General features: G+C 45.8%; 1 protein-coding gene across 1 annotated transcript in view; it reads right to left on the bottom strand.

Moving 5' to 3' along the window:
- Nucleotides 1–15,834, bottom strand: part of STOX2 (storkhead box 2) — a 257,037-nt gene that overhangs the window by 157,329 nt on the left and 83,874 nt on the right. The gene's annotated exons all lie outside the window — the stretch shown is intronic.

The following is a 15,834-nucleotide window of genomic DNA, read 5'->3' as shown; positions in this document are numbered from 1 at the left end:
AGAATGGACCAGAAATTGCTGCATTAATAATAATTTTCATTTGTATTTCTGGAAAGTTTGAATCCATTCCCTAAAAACTCAGGGCCTTGATTTTTAAAAGCAATTACATGCTTAAAATGGGGTTTTACATGTGTGAATGCACTTTACCCATGTAGGTGGACTTTTGAAAATTGCTACAATATATACCATTGAATTGTCCACGTGTTAAGTGCCCTTTACATGCATAAATGGGCTTTTGAAAATTGCTACAAAAATATGTTACATTTACACATGTAACTCTTTAGAAAATTATCTCCTTAGTGTAGAATCCAAATCAAGAAAGTACAAAATCCAAGTATCTCCCTTCTTCTTGGTATCTAATGAGATTTTCCCACTACCACAGATGCCTACTAGATAAAAGGCATTATTTTACACGGACCTTCATTTTATAAATGCACTTGTTTTGCATGCACAGTTTCCCAAATTACTGCTTGCAGTCTAAAGGGCGAGGACTTTCATGAGTATGTTCAAAACCGTATTTATTAGTGATATAGAGTAGTAACTTTGGCAGAGAAGTGCATCTTTCCATTCTTGTGCATCAGTGTTACACTGATTGTGGCAGAGTTGTGACAAGGCCCCTAGTTTTCTGCAATTCCACAGCAACTGCTGCAGAACTTACCTCTTCGCATGGAACGGCAGCACACTGCTTCCCAACCTCCACTGTTGCCTGTCGCTCTCTCCCTTCCTCCCACCAAGCGGTCTTTCCCCTCTTTCCCCACAACAGCCTCATACGTCCTGAGGTACTCCCCCCTCCCCCGTTAACAGACAACGGCTTCAGCTCAAGTTTCTAGAAGGCTGGGTGCTGTGCATCTCCCTTTCTTGAGCCTTGCGCAGGGTCAGTACTAATGCTCTAGTCTCCATGAAAGTTGGAACCAGCACCGCATTACTCTCAGGAAACAAAGTCACAGGCAACCTGGGCATCAGAAGCTTGTAGCTGCCTTCCGCAGAAAGGGAGCCGAAGGCGGCAAGAAGGGAACGATCAGTAAGTCAAGCAGCTGGGAGAGGCAGTGGTGAGGGTACAACCAGCAGGGTAGCAACTGGAAAGTGAGAGGTCAGCAGGTGAAGGGTAGGGCCAAGTTGGCCAGCAGTTGGGGTTGAAAGAGGATGTCAGTGGCTGGGAGGGCTAAGAGAGGCCGCTGGTGGCTGGGGGATCAGAGGAGGAGGCCAATGACTGGAAAGGTGGAGAGGGAGGAAGAGGCTAGCCACCAGGAGAGGGAGTGGACCAGAGTGGAAGGGAAGCAGCTGTGGTTCATGAGCATGGGAAGCAGAAGAAATAAGATGGAGGGAAGAGAGAAACTTTGGGGCGGAAAGGTAGAGGGGGTAAAATGATGGAAGGGAAGGACTGGAGAAAGGAGAGATGGGAAGGAAAGGCTACTGAGCAAAGGACAGACGAAGGAAGATGACGCAGGTAGAACAAAATGAGGAACCTCTAAATGGGGAGAAGCAGGTTGATTGGAAAAAGGTTTGAAAAGTCTTAAAAATGGGAGAAAACCTAAATGGAAAATGAAAAGAATGAAAACAAAACACAAGAAATTATTCAGGTTTGAAACTAGTTTCATTTTTTAAGGAAATAGTAAAAACAAAGCTTTTCAATGTAATTAACGTTTTGTGCACAGAGAGGACAATTTTCAAAGCCTTTTCGTAAAACGGTTGCTCCGTGGAAACAGGGTCTGAAAACCGTCCACCCTGTGAGGGGGTAAAATTACTTCTTTCTACCCACGGAGAAAGGAGATTCTTCCCCGGGTGGGGGGGGGGGGGGGGGGCACTGCAAATACAGGCTTAATTTGAACTTTCAAAAGTATCTGTGCATTTTTAGGTGGGAAAAGTACCCAAACAAAAAGGAGATGCAGATTTGGGTGGAGATTTTTTCTAAGTATTCCCCTTTCAAAATCTGCAGGCAGTTTGAAAATCACAGACATATGCAAATGTGGCGTGACATACCCGATGGGTGAAATAATTTACCCCTGAGCTGTGGCAGGAAAGAGGGTGCCTCGAGAATAAAGCTCCTTTTTAAAGACCATCTAAAATTCGGCTGGAAGGCCATCCTCTCCAGGAGCTCGGAAATCAAGCAGCTCTTTAATTCCTTTTTCCACCCCTTCCAGAAATATAAGCAACCTGTAGGCTTCCTTCCTAGCTCCTAGGAATTTAGCATTCCTGACTAGCTTGCAATCTATTATCACAGTGGCTCACAACCTCTCTCTATAATGCAGTCCAGGGTTTTCAGCCAATAGCCTGTAAACTGCATGAAACTGGCTTTCAGACACTAAAGAGCAGTCTTAGTTCAGCTGAAATTGGTTCCCCCTAACTAAGGGGACTTGAGCTGCTTAAAAGATGGGCGCCACCGGGAAAGACACGGAGGGCAGTGGCACTACCCCATCCTGCAAGAGCTCCAACTTGGAAGATAAATCAAGAGGTTTGCCGAGTTCAAGATGCTGCGCAGAAGTCTCTGTGCCTTTTGGAAATGAAACACCCTGAACTTTGAATTACCGCAGCCTGAACTCCCAGGCTGGATACAGAGAATGAAGGAGATTCAAACAGTGCTTTCACCCGAGGCCCTTGCTGGCAAAGAAGCCACATGCAGGTGGTCTTTGCCAAACAATGAAAACCCAGGATAGCCAAGAATCCAGAGCATAATGGAATCGTAGGATGGTGCCAACTGGTCCATTAAGTTCTGCATTCCTGGCTATTCTGGGTTTTCATTGTTTGGTACAGGTCTGCATTTGCATGATGTGGGTCCTCTGAGCTTCCGTTCATGTCTGCTGGACAAGCAGGGGGTACCTGCCTACTTATTTTCACAAAGCTATGTCTACCTAGAGACTTCAGCACACTTCCCAAGTCTCTGGCAGTCCCATGGCCCCTTTTGAGTTCTACCTCAGTTGCCTCCGTCTGGCATACCTGCTGTATGCTGGCTGCATCTCTTCAAAGAAGCCTCAGGGGCACCACAGAAAAAAACGGACCCAATCAAGGTGCAGGATGGAAGTCTGCAGCAGGAGGATCCTACCTCTGCATGCCAGCATTAAGACGGAGGGACAAATCTAGGCACTCTTCCTATTATCGGCATTAGACTGTCAAGCCAGCTGCTGGCACTGTACCCTACATGGCAGAGTTGTAACAGAAAATGTCTTTAAAAACGGTGATCTTATACCGAGTTCCACAAATATGAAAAAGTATGTCCAAATTTAAATTCCTGGAGCCTTTGGCTTCCAAAAATGATAAATTAACTCCTTAATTCTACATAACCAAAAATAGGATGGCTGCCAGGTAATGTGCATAAAATGTATTCCTAGAGAAAATGAACTTACTGGTGGAATACAGCAACGGCAGGGCTCAACAAATCCGAAAATGACTTGAATGCTTTGAACGGAATAGTAGTTCTAAATATTATAATTATATTATGTACAAACAGTTTGCTCCAGGGTTAGTCCAGCATCAGTCTAAACATCAGTACAGGTATTATTTTATTGATCGTGACATATTGAGTTTCCATTACATTCCCAAAGCGCTTACAAACTTTATCCTCCTTTCTGCTTCAAGTTATGCTCCTAGGTGACCAAACTTTTGCATCACTATTTTCACTGTGCAAAAGTGCCGGAAACACAGAAATACCTGGCAAAAGCAACCGTGAATCCATTAAATTCTTGGACCCAGAGTACCCATAAGTATGGAAAATAGGTAAAACTAGTCCATTAAAAAACCTCAGTCCTGAGGTAGCTTTCACAGTCCTATGCAAAACAGCTTTTTTACAGCTCAAGAGCATTAAGCGTGTCATGCGTACAAGAACAGCCTGAAGAAAGGTTCCAAAAAAAGGCAGCAAGGATTCTGCAGGAGTCAGGAGAAGAATTCTCTCGCAGCCAACAAACGGAGATAAAATTAGAGAAAGCAGATGATTAAGTTCAAGGTAGCTCATTACCAATGTTTTAAACAGTGTCTAATAGAAACTGTTGTTGCAGAAAAAAAATTTCCAACCAAACTTCTCTTCGATGTGGCCCGTGTTCTTGTTTCCTCTTCCCTCCCAGCTGCCTTCTGCTCTCGGGACCAGCTGCTCTCCGAGCCAACCTCGCTGCCGTCTGAGAGCGGCTGAAGAAAGAGGGGGGAAAGGAATGGAAAGGACAATGTGAGATTCAGCGACACTTTCTGCAGGTCTGAAAGTTACGATGGGAGCCCCCAGTCTGATAACTGGTACTTGGACTGGTCCAAAAATGACGTCGCTAAATTCAGAGGGAGAGAAGACGACGCCCCAGGCACTCTTAAATAAGACAAATGCCGAATCCACAGCCAAACTTGCCATGTGCAAAGTAGCATGGGAAATACTACTTTCCATGATGAGACGTCGTCTTCACGGTCATATTTTCTACAATGCAAGTGACACAGGAGAACTGGACATCTAAACGTAGGATAAAATTTAACGAGAACAAGTACAAAGAGATGCACATGGGGTAAAATTGTTAGGATCGTGGACCCTTGGGCCGGCTGTGACTGCAGGTGTCGTGCTGTGGATGCCCACAGTGGGTGTTGCAGCCGGCAGGAGGCGCTGAGAAGAGGCTTCGGCGACGGCTTCACCACTGGAAGCCCAAGGTCCCCCCAGGAGGAGCCCGTAGGGACCCGGACCTCTTAGTCTTAGGTGGATCTTATGCAACCAAGAATCAGAAGAGCAGCCTGCCGAGGTAATCCAATGAAGAGATGGCGCCCAGGTCAAAAGAGACTTCACCCTTGGAAGCCCACGGTCCCCCCGGGAGGAGCCTGTGAGGACCCGAACCGCTGGGACTTAGGAGAACTCTCCGGGCGGATGACGAACAGTGGAAGAGACGGCAGTGGAAGAGACGAAGCCGAAGTCCAGGAGCAAGCCAAGGTCGGGAGCCAGAAGTCAGATGTCGGATGCCAAAACCAGGGACGGAAGCAGAAGCCGGAGAACGAAGCAAGGTCAGGAGCCAGGAATCAGATGTCGAGAAGAAGCAGGCACCGGGAACAGGAAGCACAACTAGTCACTCCGAAGAGTCAACCTCGTTGCAAGGCGAGGTAGGAGTGTGGCTGCAGGGTTTAAATACCCTGCAGCGTCTGACGTCAGCTGGTGGGCGGTGCTGGACTTTCCCGCGCTGGTCCCTTAAAATTGGGAGCTCCGGCGCGAGCGTAGGGGGCAGGGTTAGCCACGGCAGGACGCCGGCGTCTCCCTCGATAGGGGAGCGCCTCATCAGAGGCCCAAGCAGGCCCGAACGAGGCGCCAGCGGCCTGGGCTGGGGCAGAGGTGAGTGAAGGTCCCAGGGGCACAGCCTGAGACCGCAACAAAAATAATCCTAACTATACATATAAAATGCTGGGTACAGTGTTGGGCGTCACCACCCAGGGAAAAGATCTTGGAGTTGTTGAGGATCATACGTTGAAATCTTCACCTAAGAGTGCGGCGGTGGTCAAAAGAGCAAATAGGAATCATTAGGAAAGGAATGGAGAATAAAACTGAGAATATCATAATGCCTCTGTATTGATCCATGGTGCAACTGTACCTTGAGTATTGTGCTCAAAAAGATAAAGCGAAACCAGAAAAGATGCAGAGAAAGGCAACATAAATGATAGAGGGCTCCCCTGTGAGGAAAGTCTAAACAGGTTAAGGCTTTTCAGCTAGGAGAACAGAAGACTGAAAGGGGGGTATGATAGAGGTTTATAAAATAAAATCATGAGTGCTTTAGGACATGTTAATAGGGAATGGATATTTGCACTTTCAAATAGTACTAGAACTAGGAAACATCCCATGAAACTAACTGGTAGCATATTTCAAATACATTTAAGAAAGTATTTTTTTCAGTCAATATATAATTACACTGTGCAATCTGTGGCCAAAAAATGTGATCAAAATTAATAAGTACAGCTGGGTTTGGACAAGTATCTGGAGGAGAAGTCCATTAACACTTATTAGCCAGGCAGGTGTGGGAATCGCCACCTCCTACGTCTGGGAACAACCAACAGGGAAGGGGTCTTCTGGATACTTCCTAGTGATCTGGACTGGCCACTGTCAGGGACAGGATGCTGACCTCGATGGCCCATTGGTCCGACCCAGCACGGCATTTCTGTTCTTCTTATGACACTGCTGAAGTAAACCTAGAGCTTCTGGAACCAAGTCCTACTCCCTCAGGACTTGGTCATTTCTGCAAAAGCCAATGATTAAGCAGGGCCAGGGGGGCTAAGCTCGACATCACTATTAAAACCAACCAGCCCTACTGCCGCTGACTGAATGGGGCCAGCGTGCCAAGCACACCCCGCAGGAACCTTCTGCTCCTGGAGTCCAAGACAGTTTCAAGCAGGCAGAAGCAGCTGGGACGGAGAGGGTGTGCTAAAAGCTAATTAGGTAATATAGGGAAGGGTATGTGGTGCCAAGAGAAATGGGAGGGAGACAAGGAAGTCAAAGGGGGGGGGAGGAGGGGCCATGATGGAACCAAGAAGACTGACAGGGAAGAGAGGAGATGGAGTGAAACAGAAGGAATGACAGCTATGGAAGGGGAAAATATGGGTAGAGAGAGCCAGAGAAGGAAAATATGGAGACGACGGTAAGTGGAAGGTCAGAGTAAAGCAGGGAAATGGGAACTAGGGAGAAACGTATGAGCAAAGGGAGGGTTGGAAGCTGGCAATGGAATGGAAAAACAGAACAGCAAGAGAGGCCTGCGTGTGACTGTGAGCGTGCGCAGTTCTTTGCAGCGAAGGTTACCTGTGTGTCTGACTGGCAGAAGTATGGAATGCAAGTCAGGTTTTGTGTTTGCTACATAAGAAAGAGGCAGAGAATGCCTTCATGTGTGTGCAGATTGTCAGCGTCACGGGTTGTCTATGGTACATGGGGGTTTCTTTTTTTCACTTAAACTAAAGTTAATGGTAGAAAGTGAGCTGTGAGCATAAGTATGACAGATGGTGACTATTTAGCAGCTTTTCATATATTCTCCAGTAAAACTTGGGCCTCCCTTGAAGGTGTTTATAATTTCTATATTATTACTTATTTATTAGCTATATTGAAGTTTTAAGTGGATGCCAAAAATCAGTCCTTTTGGGTTTTCTCTTCCAAGTCTGTCCCCAGTACTCTCTCGGCCCCACGCCCCCTTGCTCACTCCGTCTTGTCAACCCCATTTCCAATACTCACCGCTGGGAACAGCTGGAGCTGCAGTGGAGCTGGTGGGAGAAGAAGCATGGAGCGCCATCAGCTGATAAGGACCTGTGCAGCTGAGGAGCCCAGCAAGGTAGGGGGATGAGAGAAAGAAAGAGAATACTCTGGGTTGTGGTGTTTTTCCAATGTTTATCGGATAAAAACCAAATTCATCTTCTTTTTCACTCTGGCTATTTTATCGGTGTTTATCGCTTAAAACCAAGAATTAGAAGTTCCAAATATACCAAGGCATGAATTTTTATGAATTTTGCAAGACTTGTACATCCCAAGATTAATAGTTGGGGGGGGTTGGAAGACACAGAGAGAAAGCAGAGGAAATTCAATCAGTGTCTTCTGGTACATATGTCAGTATCCCAAACTTGCATGCACATACTTATTATGTGCCTTTCATACGGGTAGATGATACCAACAGAGTAAGGTGAAGGAGGGGGCAGAGACCGACCTTGTTTGTGGCACCTGCCTGTAAGTAAGATGATTTATGGCATTCATTTGTCTCAGAAAATGCTGCACAATGCCAGTTTTGTTTTTTTCTTCTAGATTATTCCTCCCTTCCTCCTATTTTTCCTTTCCTTTATCCATCCCCCATCCTTCTCCTTTCTCTCTATATCGTCATTTAACACTTACTTCAAGTTTGCTCGTCCTCTCTCCAATGTCCAGCCCCAGCTGCACTTTTATTTCATGCCATTTCATTCATTATTAATGTACCAACAAACTTGCCCATAGCAATGTACAACATCATAGAAACATACATTACTTATAATACAACACTTAGGGCCTCATTTTCCATCCGGATCGCACGCGAAAAGGGACGTTTCGCATGCGAAAAGTCCCTTATCGCGTGCGATACCAAAATGGGGGCGGAGTCGGCCCTGGAAAAGGAGGAGTCGGGGCATCACCGGGGCCGACTCCGCGAAGACGCCGCGGGCGATGAAAAGGTAAGGGCCCTTTTCGCGTCCGAGTTCGCACCCAATAGCTACACCTTCTATGGTGGCGCTATTGGGTGCGAAACCGGCAGTGATCGCACCGCGACGGTGCGATCGCTGCCGGCTAGCGCTGGCCCGCCCCCCATTTCGGACCCCCGCCCCTCATTCCCTAAAGTATCGCAGGCCTGCGATACTTTAGAAAATGAGGTCCTTATTTTCCTACCAATCAGACACCCTCTGCAACATGTCACTCCCCATCCACACGGACAACTCACACAAAACCCATAACACTCAAGAACCACAAAAACATCAACACCAAAAATACACATAAAATCTATAAGACCCGGGACTAAGAAACCGTAGCCAGCGCTGAGAAACCATAAGACTGAACGTATAACTAGAAAGCAAAGAAATTCACCTCCTGATCAAGCAAGGAGTTTATTATGCTCAAACTTTCTCTTAGTTATTGTAGAAATTAGTGTTCAAATCATCTCTTAACTTTTCGAGGCCCACTGAATGTAACTATTCACTGACTTAAGTGGAAAACTTGGAGTTTATAAATTCTAGCTTGCTCATGATAAATTATAATTATTCAAATAGGACCCACTGTATTGACACCTTTTGCAAACTTGTTGTTTTATCCTGTTCTAAGTTTTCCTTGATGCAGCTGATCAGCAACCAAAGGCAGAACAAAATACTAAATTAAATAAAATATCAATACAATATTTTTTTTTTAAATGTATATTCTGCTATATCTCACCAATCGTTATCCAATGTGGATCATATTTAAAATCATAAAACAGTATATAGCACACAAACACCCACCAAAAGCTCCACCCAACCCTCTTATCCTACACAAACACCATCTCCCACCCTCAAAAAAAATAAATCCCACCCACCATCTATATAAAACCCATAAAACTGTAAATCCCCAACTCTCCACACATATTCACCCCACACATCCAGATCCTCATCCCCACCACCTCCCTCGCTCTCTCCCCCTTCCCTGCCCACTCACCCCCCATTTGTTCTCACTCTTTGAAGCCACCCCTATTCCCTCCTGTGATGCGGCTGCACCAGAGAGTCAGGAAGGGCTTTCCTGAAGCACTGCTCCTCCCATGAGGGCTGTGAGCACTCTGCTGACAGCCACCTCCCATCTCCTCCCATGAGGACTGTGAGCACTCTGCTGACAGCCAACACCCATCTCCCTCCCATGAGGCTATGAGCACTCTGCTGACAGCCACCTCCCATCTCCTCCCATGAGGACTGTGAGCACTCTGCTGACAGCCAACTCCCATCTCCTCCCATGATGACCGTGAACACTCTGCTGACAGCCACCTCCCATCTCCCTCCCATGAGGGCTGTGAGCACTCTGCTGACAGCCACCTCCCATCTCCTCCCATGAGGACTGTGAGCACTCTGCTGACAGCCAACACCCATCTCCCTCCCATGAGGCTATGAACACTCTGCTGACAGTCAACTCCCATCTCCTCCCATGAGGACTGTGAGCACTCTGCTGACAGCCACCTCCCATCTCAACTGTGAGCACTCTGCTGACAGCCAACTCCCATCTCCTCCCATGAGACTATGAGCACTCTGTTGACAGCCAACTCCCATCTCCTCCCATGAGGACCGTGAGCACTCTGCTGACAGCCAACTCCCATCTCCTCCCATGAGGACTGTGAGCACTCTGCTGACAGCCATCTCCCTCCCATGAGGACTGTGAGCACTCTGCTGACAGCCAACTCCCATCTCCCTCCCATGAGGACTGTGAGCACTCTGCTGACAGCCACCTCCCATCTCCTCCCATGAGGACTGTGAGCACTCTGCTGACAGCCAACACCCATCTCCCTCCCATGAGGCTATGAACACTCTGCTGACAGTCAACTCCCATCTCCTCCCATGAGGACTGTGAGCACTCTGCTGACAGCCACCTCCCATCTCAACTGTGAGCACTCTGCTGACAGCCAACTCCCATCTCCTCCCATGAGAACTGTGAGCACTCTGCTGACAGCCAACTCCCATCTCCTCCCATGAGGACCGTGAGCACTCTGCTGACAGCCATCTCCCTCCCATGAGGACTGTGAGCACTCTGCTGACAGCCAACTCCCATCTCCCTCCCATGAGGACTGTGAGCACTCTGCTGACAGCCAACTCCCATCTCCCTCCCATGAGGACTGTGAGCACTCTGCTGACAGCCAACTCCCATCTCCTCCGATGAGGACTGTGAGCACTCTGCTGACAGCCAACTCCCATCTCCTCCCATGAGGACTGTGAGCACTCTGCTGACAGCCAACTCCCATCTCCCTCCCATGAGGACTGTGAGCACTCTGCTGACAGCCAACAGACCACCTGAGCTGCGGCTCTTTGAGAAAACCTTCCTGCCTCCCAATCCCCCATGGCCTGCTGACACTGGCTCACCAGCTCGGTACTGGTGTGAAAATTCTGGGCACCAGTGCTGAGCTGATAAGTCAGAAATGATTTACCCTGCAGTGTAAGAATAATGGACAAGGCAACAATTATTTCCTTTTATGTTAGTCTACACATTTATTCTTTAAATTGCCATCAGTACTTTTCTGACAGGACACGGTTGCTCATGTCACAGTCTGTGAGCTAAGCTCACACGGTTTTCTTTGGGACGAGGTGGGGGGGAGAGGCAGGGAGGGAGAAAGGGTGTTGTTTCTTTTTTCAAGATTTCTACAACGTGTTTCTATAAAGGTACAATGGTGATAGGTGGAATCATGCACAATACCAGGAGTTCAATATAATACTGAAGCATGGTTGCCACTTCTGAAAGGTGTTGTAGTACTAGTGGAGGTGCAATAGCGCTAAAAGTTTCTTCACAGCAGAACCATGGCCAAACAGACACAAATCCAGAAAAGTGGGCATCAAAGCATCAGCACCAGTCCATGTTGAGCACAGATGTTCAATTTTAAGACAGCTTTCTCAGTGTATAGATGATAACATCCAGTCTTATACCAGCCAAACAGCTAGGAGGCTACAGGGTTAAACCTTGGCTCCATTCTCCTCCAGGACAGGCTGATCCAGCTCTGCTTTTACTCCCTTGCATGCGTGTACTTGTAGTCTTAATATTGTAAAACCAGAAATGGATCAGCCTGCCCTCAATAGAGCTCTTTGGTATGAAAATGTGTTTCTCTGTATAATAGTTGGGTCTAGAGTTAGGCTGGCATCCCTTTCTCCTGTTAAAAACAACCCCTCTCCCCTTCCAAAAAAACTAAACAATAAATACAAACTGATCCTGGAAGCATCACAAATGCGCCATTCAAAGCCTAAGGATACGCGCCTAGTATATCACCCATTGTGCCACCTACCATAAAATAAAATCTGCAGACATCCAGCAGGGGCAGAAGAGGAGAGGCTCATCCCAAGGCTTACAAACTCATGGAAAAAGACAACCTACTGAGTCATTCACCTCCACAGACTTCAAAGCGAGTAACTTCTGGAACACCAGCATGAGAACTCTAACCATCAAACGTCACAAAACTCTCAGTCATTACTTATTTATTTGTTTGTTTGTTTGTTTGTTTATAACTTTTTTATACCGAGGTTCAGGTAACAGAGTTACTAGTGACTTGAGTCAATATATATACAGCCTAGAAATATATACTGGGGAAAATTTGCTATCAAAGATCCATAGTAATTCAGCTGCTTATTCCATCCACTGATCAGTGTAATGGAGACGTGAGTCATGCTGGCATTGCTAGTGATGTGTGTGAAGGTTATGAAGCTCAGCACAGGATGAGAACAGACCAAAAAAGACTAAAACTGGAGTCCTAACCGTAAAGATGGAGACCTTCGTTTTCAGTTTTTATTTTATTTTGCCTAAGAATTTCAATGTTATAACAAAATAAGTAGAAAAATGATTCTGATATAACACACAGGAACAATATTAGCAGAAAAGTTATTTTTCCAATCGGTTTCTTTTTTCTCTTTAACAGTGAAATCCCAGGCAAAATAAAATAAAAAGTGAAAATGAAGGTCCTTAACCATAGACTACATATGGGATGAGTACCAAGTGCCCTAACTTTAGCAAAATGCAAAAGGAAATTATTTTTATCTTTCTCCATTATTAGTGTACTGTAGTTGGTTTTGCTCAGTTACTGACCAGAGAAAGTTAGAAATAATGTAATCAGTAGAAGGCTCGCTATTGGGGCAATACCACAATGGGGGTGCAATTTTTCAGACTGTCTGCATTGGGAGAGAGTCTGAGGGTATTTTGGACCCGCAGACTTTGCACCAAATTTCAAAGAGGACGCATGCCTGGGCTCTCTATTTTAAACTTGCCGTGGTTACTTTCTACCTTTTTCGTGTAGACCCTTTCTCGATAGAATATAATGCGCATAAAGCTGAAAATGCAAACTACACGTCTTATTTTCCTCCCTGACCTAAACAAGCTCCCCAGAACGCTTCCTCGGCCACTGTTTACCCTCTGTGTGTGATGCACTAACTCATACGGTCTCTGTCACATACAGACACGCACAGCTCCCCTCCCACAGACTGTACACATACAGCCCCTTCCACGCAGAGTCTACTACAGATGCATGCATACGATAACATGTACTGACGCTCATCTTCAGCTCTCCTCCCCCAACCTACCATCTCTACTTTATCCCTACTCCTTCCAGCCCCGCACTCTCCAGCTGCTATTAACCTTTCCCGTTGGCTTCCGATTGCTCCTCGTATCGATCCTCCCTCGTGAATCCTTCTTCCGCTCCCTCCCCCTCCCCGCTTAAATTTAAAGCATCAATCATTGCTTGCAATGTTAGACCTCCTACAGCAGGATTGTGTCTGAACAGCAACAGCATCAGCAGGAATTCCAGGTGGGGAAACAGATTTCACATACCAGATCCTGATGAAAAGACAGGCATTGCCTGGAGCCAGACATTCCAGCCCTGTGCCCCCCCCCCCCCCCCCGAAGCTGAGAGACAGGGATGGAGGACAGAAGCAGCAGGATAGCAGCAACAATGGAACCATGGGAAATGTGGTTCGGAAGACGACATTTCCAGCTATGGGAATGACCTTCTGTACAGCCCTTTGCAAGGCCTGCAAATCTTTGAAACATGCTGGCTTCTCCAATCTGAGAAAGGCAAATATTTGCTTAACTTTGACGTAACTGCATCCATTAATTGATTTAGTAAAATCAAAATCAGCCTCATGTATTAACAAGGTTGTTTGCTGAAACCGATGTATGACTCAGGCAATCATTTTTCAGCAGAAACTTTCTCTGATTGGTACCTGTAAAAAGATCTGCTATGTTAAAAAGCCTAATAACCTAACATTTTAACTAGTAACATTTTTTACATTTACATAATGTCAGCAGAAAAAGGCCAAATGACCCATCCGATCTATCCAGTTATTCTGGTTCTCATTCCCAAGCTGCTAATCTCAGAAGCTTGACTGCTTGTAGGATATTAACCCTTAGCCGTATCTGCTTTTCTTGTCTTCTGCTTTAGTTCTTCACCATTCCATGTATTTTCCACACCCAATCTAACACCCATCAAGCTCTCCTCCTCACATTCCACCTCCAAACCCTGCAACAATCGAAAACCAGTGAGGTTGATGCCTAAACAGCTAGCCACGTAGGTCTCCATGGCGTTTCTGGACAGTACCCGACCACCACCGATCTGCAGGCACTAACCTGACTGGTTTCTGGAGAGTCATGGCTGCCGCTACCAATCAGTCTCCCCCCTAGCCTTCTATGCCACCAGGATTACTCATTCACTCAACCCTGTTCTTCCACTGCGTTCCATATCTGACCCAGGCATCTCCAGATTCCATTACAAGTGCCGGCCTCCATTCCCTTTGCTGGTCAGCTGTTTCAGACTTTGGCTTTCAGTCCATGCTTATTTCAACATTCAGGCCCTCTTCCATTTCTTCCCACCAAGCTTTGTAACATCCGTACGGCCACCAAAACCTAGTAAGGCCATTGTCCTGAAACATCTGGTCTCTCCCCGTGTTTGCGGATCACCCCAGCCTTTTTGGAAGTCTGATAAAGCCACACCGCTGCTGTTAGGTTTGTAACCACTGCTCCACTAAGGCTCTCCCAGGACAGTTATGGCCTAATGACAGCAGTTCAATGCTGCTCTACCACTGCTGTTAGGGTTTAACCAAGCCTGCTGCAACTGTATCTTCATTCTCTGGCCATTGGCCTGCCTGCGTTTTCCCCTCTTTGGCCCTCTAAATTGCTTATGCCCGAGCAAATGAGCAAGGCCCCTCCTCCACTTCTTCCACTGTCATCTCCAACCCATATTACCTGTTACTTGTCCTTACCACTGTGCTCTATGTCTGACCAAGCATGTTTAAACTGTGTCATGGTTTTGGTTACCACTAGCTCTGCCAGTAAGCTATTACAGGGATCCACCCCCCCCCCCCCCCTTCTTGGCAAAGGATTTTTTCATGTTTCAATTGTAGTTTTGTCTCTGCAGCTTCATATCACCATCCCTTACCCCTGAATTTCCTTTTCTGTGGAGGATTTCACCTTCCTATACTTTATTAAAGCCTTTCAAATATTTAAAAGTTAATATCATAGCCCCTCTTACCTTCAGCGAGCTCATTTTGAGTATATTCAGCCTTTCACTGTGTGGTTTGTGTTGTATACCCTGTATCATTTTAGTAGCCTCTCTCTAAACTATCTCCATCTGCTCAATGTCCTTATGAGGGTACAGCCTCCAGAACTGAACACAATATTGAAGATGGGGTCTTACAAGTGACCTAAACAGAGGCAAAATATTGCCTTTTTTCTGCTGATAATCTGCATCCCAGCATGTTGCTAACTTGCTCAATTTCTTTACTAAATTCTCCACCTTGATGTCATCTGAGATGATTATTCCCAAATCTTTCTCTTGTTTAATGCTTTCCAGTCCTTAACCTTTAAATTGATTTGTGCTTAATGATATTTGCTTTCCCAAATGCAGGATTTTACACTTTTACACAGAAGCTCATTTTCCAACCTCTTAACCATTCTTCCGGTTTTTTCAAATCCCATTTCATTTTTTTTTCCACCCCTCCAGTAATAGTACCAAAAAAAAAAAAAAAACCACAGAGGCTGATGGCATTTCATAGACTAACAAATTTATTGAGGCATAAGCGTTCGAGGGCAAGAGTCCACTTTATCAGATGCATGCCATTCCTGCCAAACTCACCAACCTCCAATGACTGTAATTCAGGAGAGCACCATTTATCCGGAAGGGTCAGGACCGAGGCCATTCTGGATAATGGATTTTTCCAGATAACGGGAGCTTTCTAATAAAAGAATATGAAATAATAGAAACTCTGCCAGATAATGAAACCAATCAATTGTTGGTTAATTGAAGTTTTTCCAGATAATGGATCAAGGCCTGGAGCCCACAATTTCTTTCCAGATAATAAGGGTTTCTGGTTGATGAATTTTTGTATGAAAAGTGCTATACTGTACTAAGATCTGATAAACACTGCCCAAGGGTGAATACTCAATTTAAGGATGGGGGCTTAAGACTACACTCCTAAATTACAGGGGCTGAGTGGAGGGGGGGGGTTATCACTCTACTTATGGCAGTGAATAAAATATTCAAATCAAGTTTCATCACAGCTTGGATTTTTAAAAACTTCCTTGCCAATACAGATTATATTTGGTGGTTGATCATTTAAAAAATATTTAGGAGAAACATATGCTCAATATAGCTTGAAAGAGACATCTGACTGTAAAATTTCACAGCTGAAGGAAAATACTAT

This window comes from Rhinatrema bivittatum, chromosome 1, assembly GCF_901001135.1.
Source record: "Rhinatrema bivittatum chromosome 1, aRhiBiv1.1, whole genome shotgun sequence".
Taxonomy (NCBI): Eukaryota; Metazoa; Chordata; class Amphibia; order Gymnophiona; family Rhinatrematidae; genus Rhinatrema; species Rhinatrema bivittatum.
Note: the sequence above shows the minus strand (reverse complement) of the source record. Positions and strands in the feature narration are given on the sequence as shown.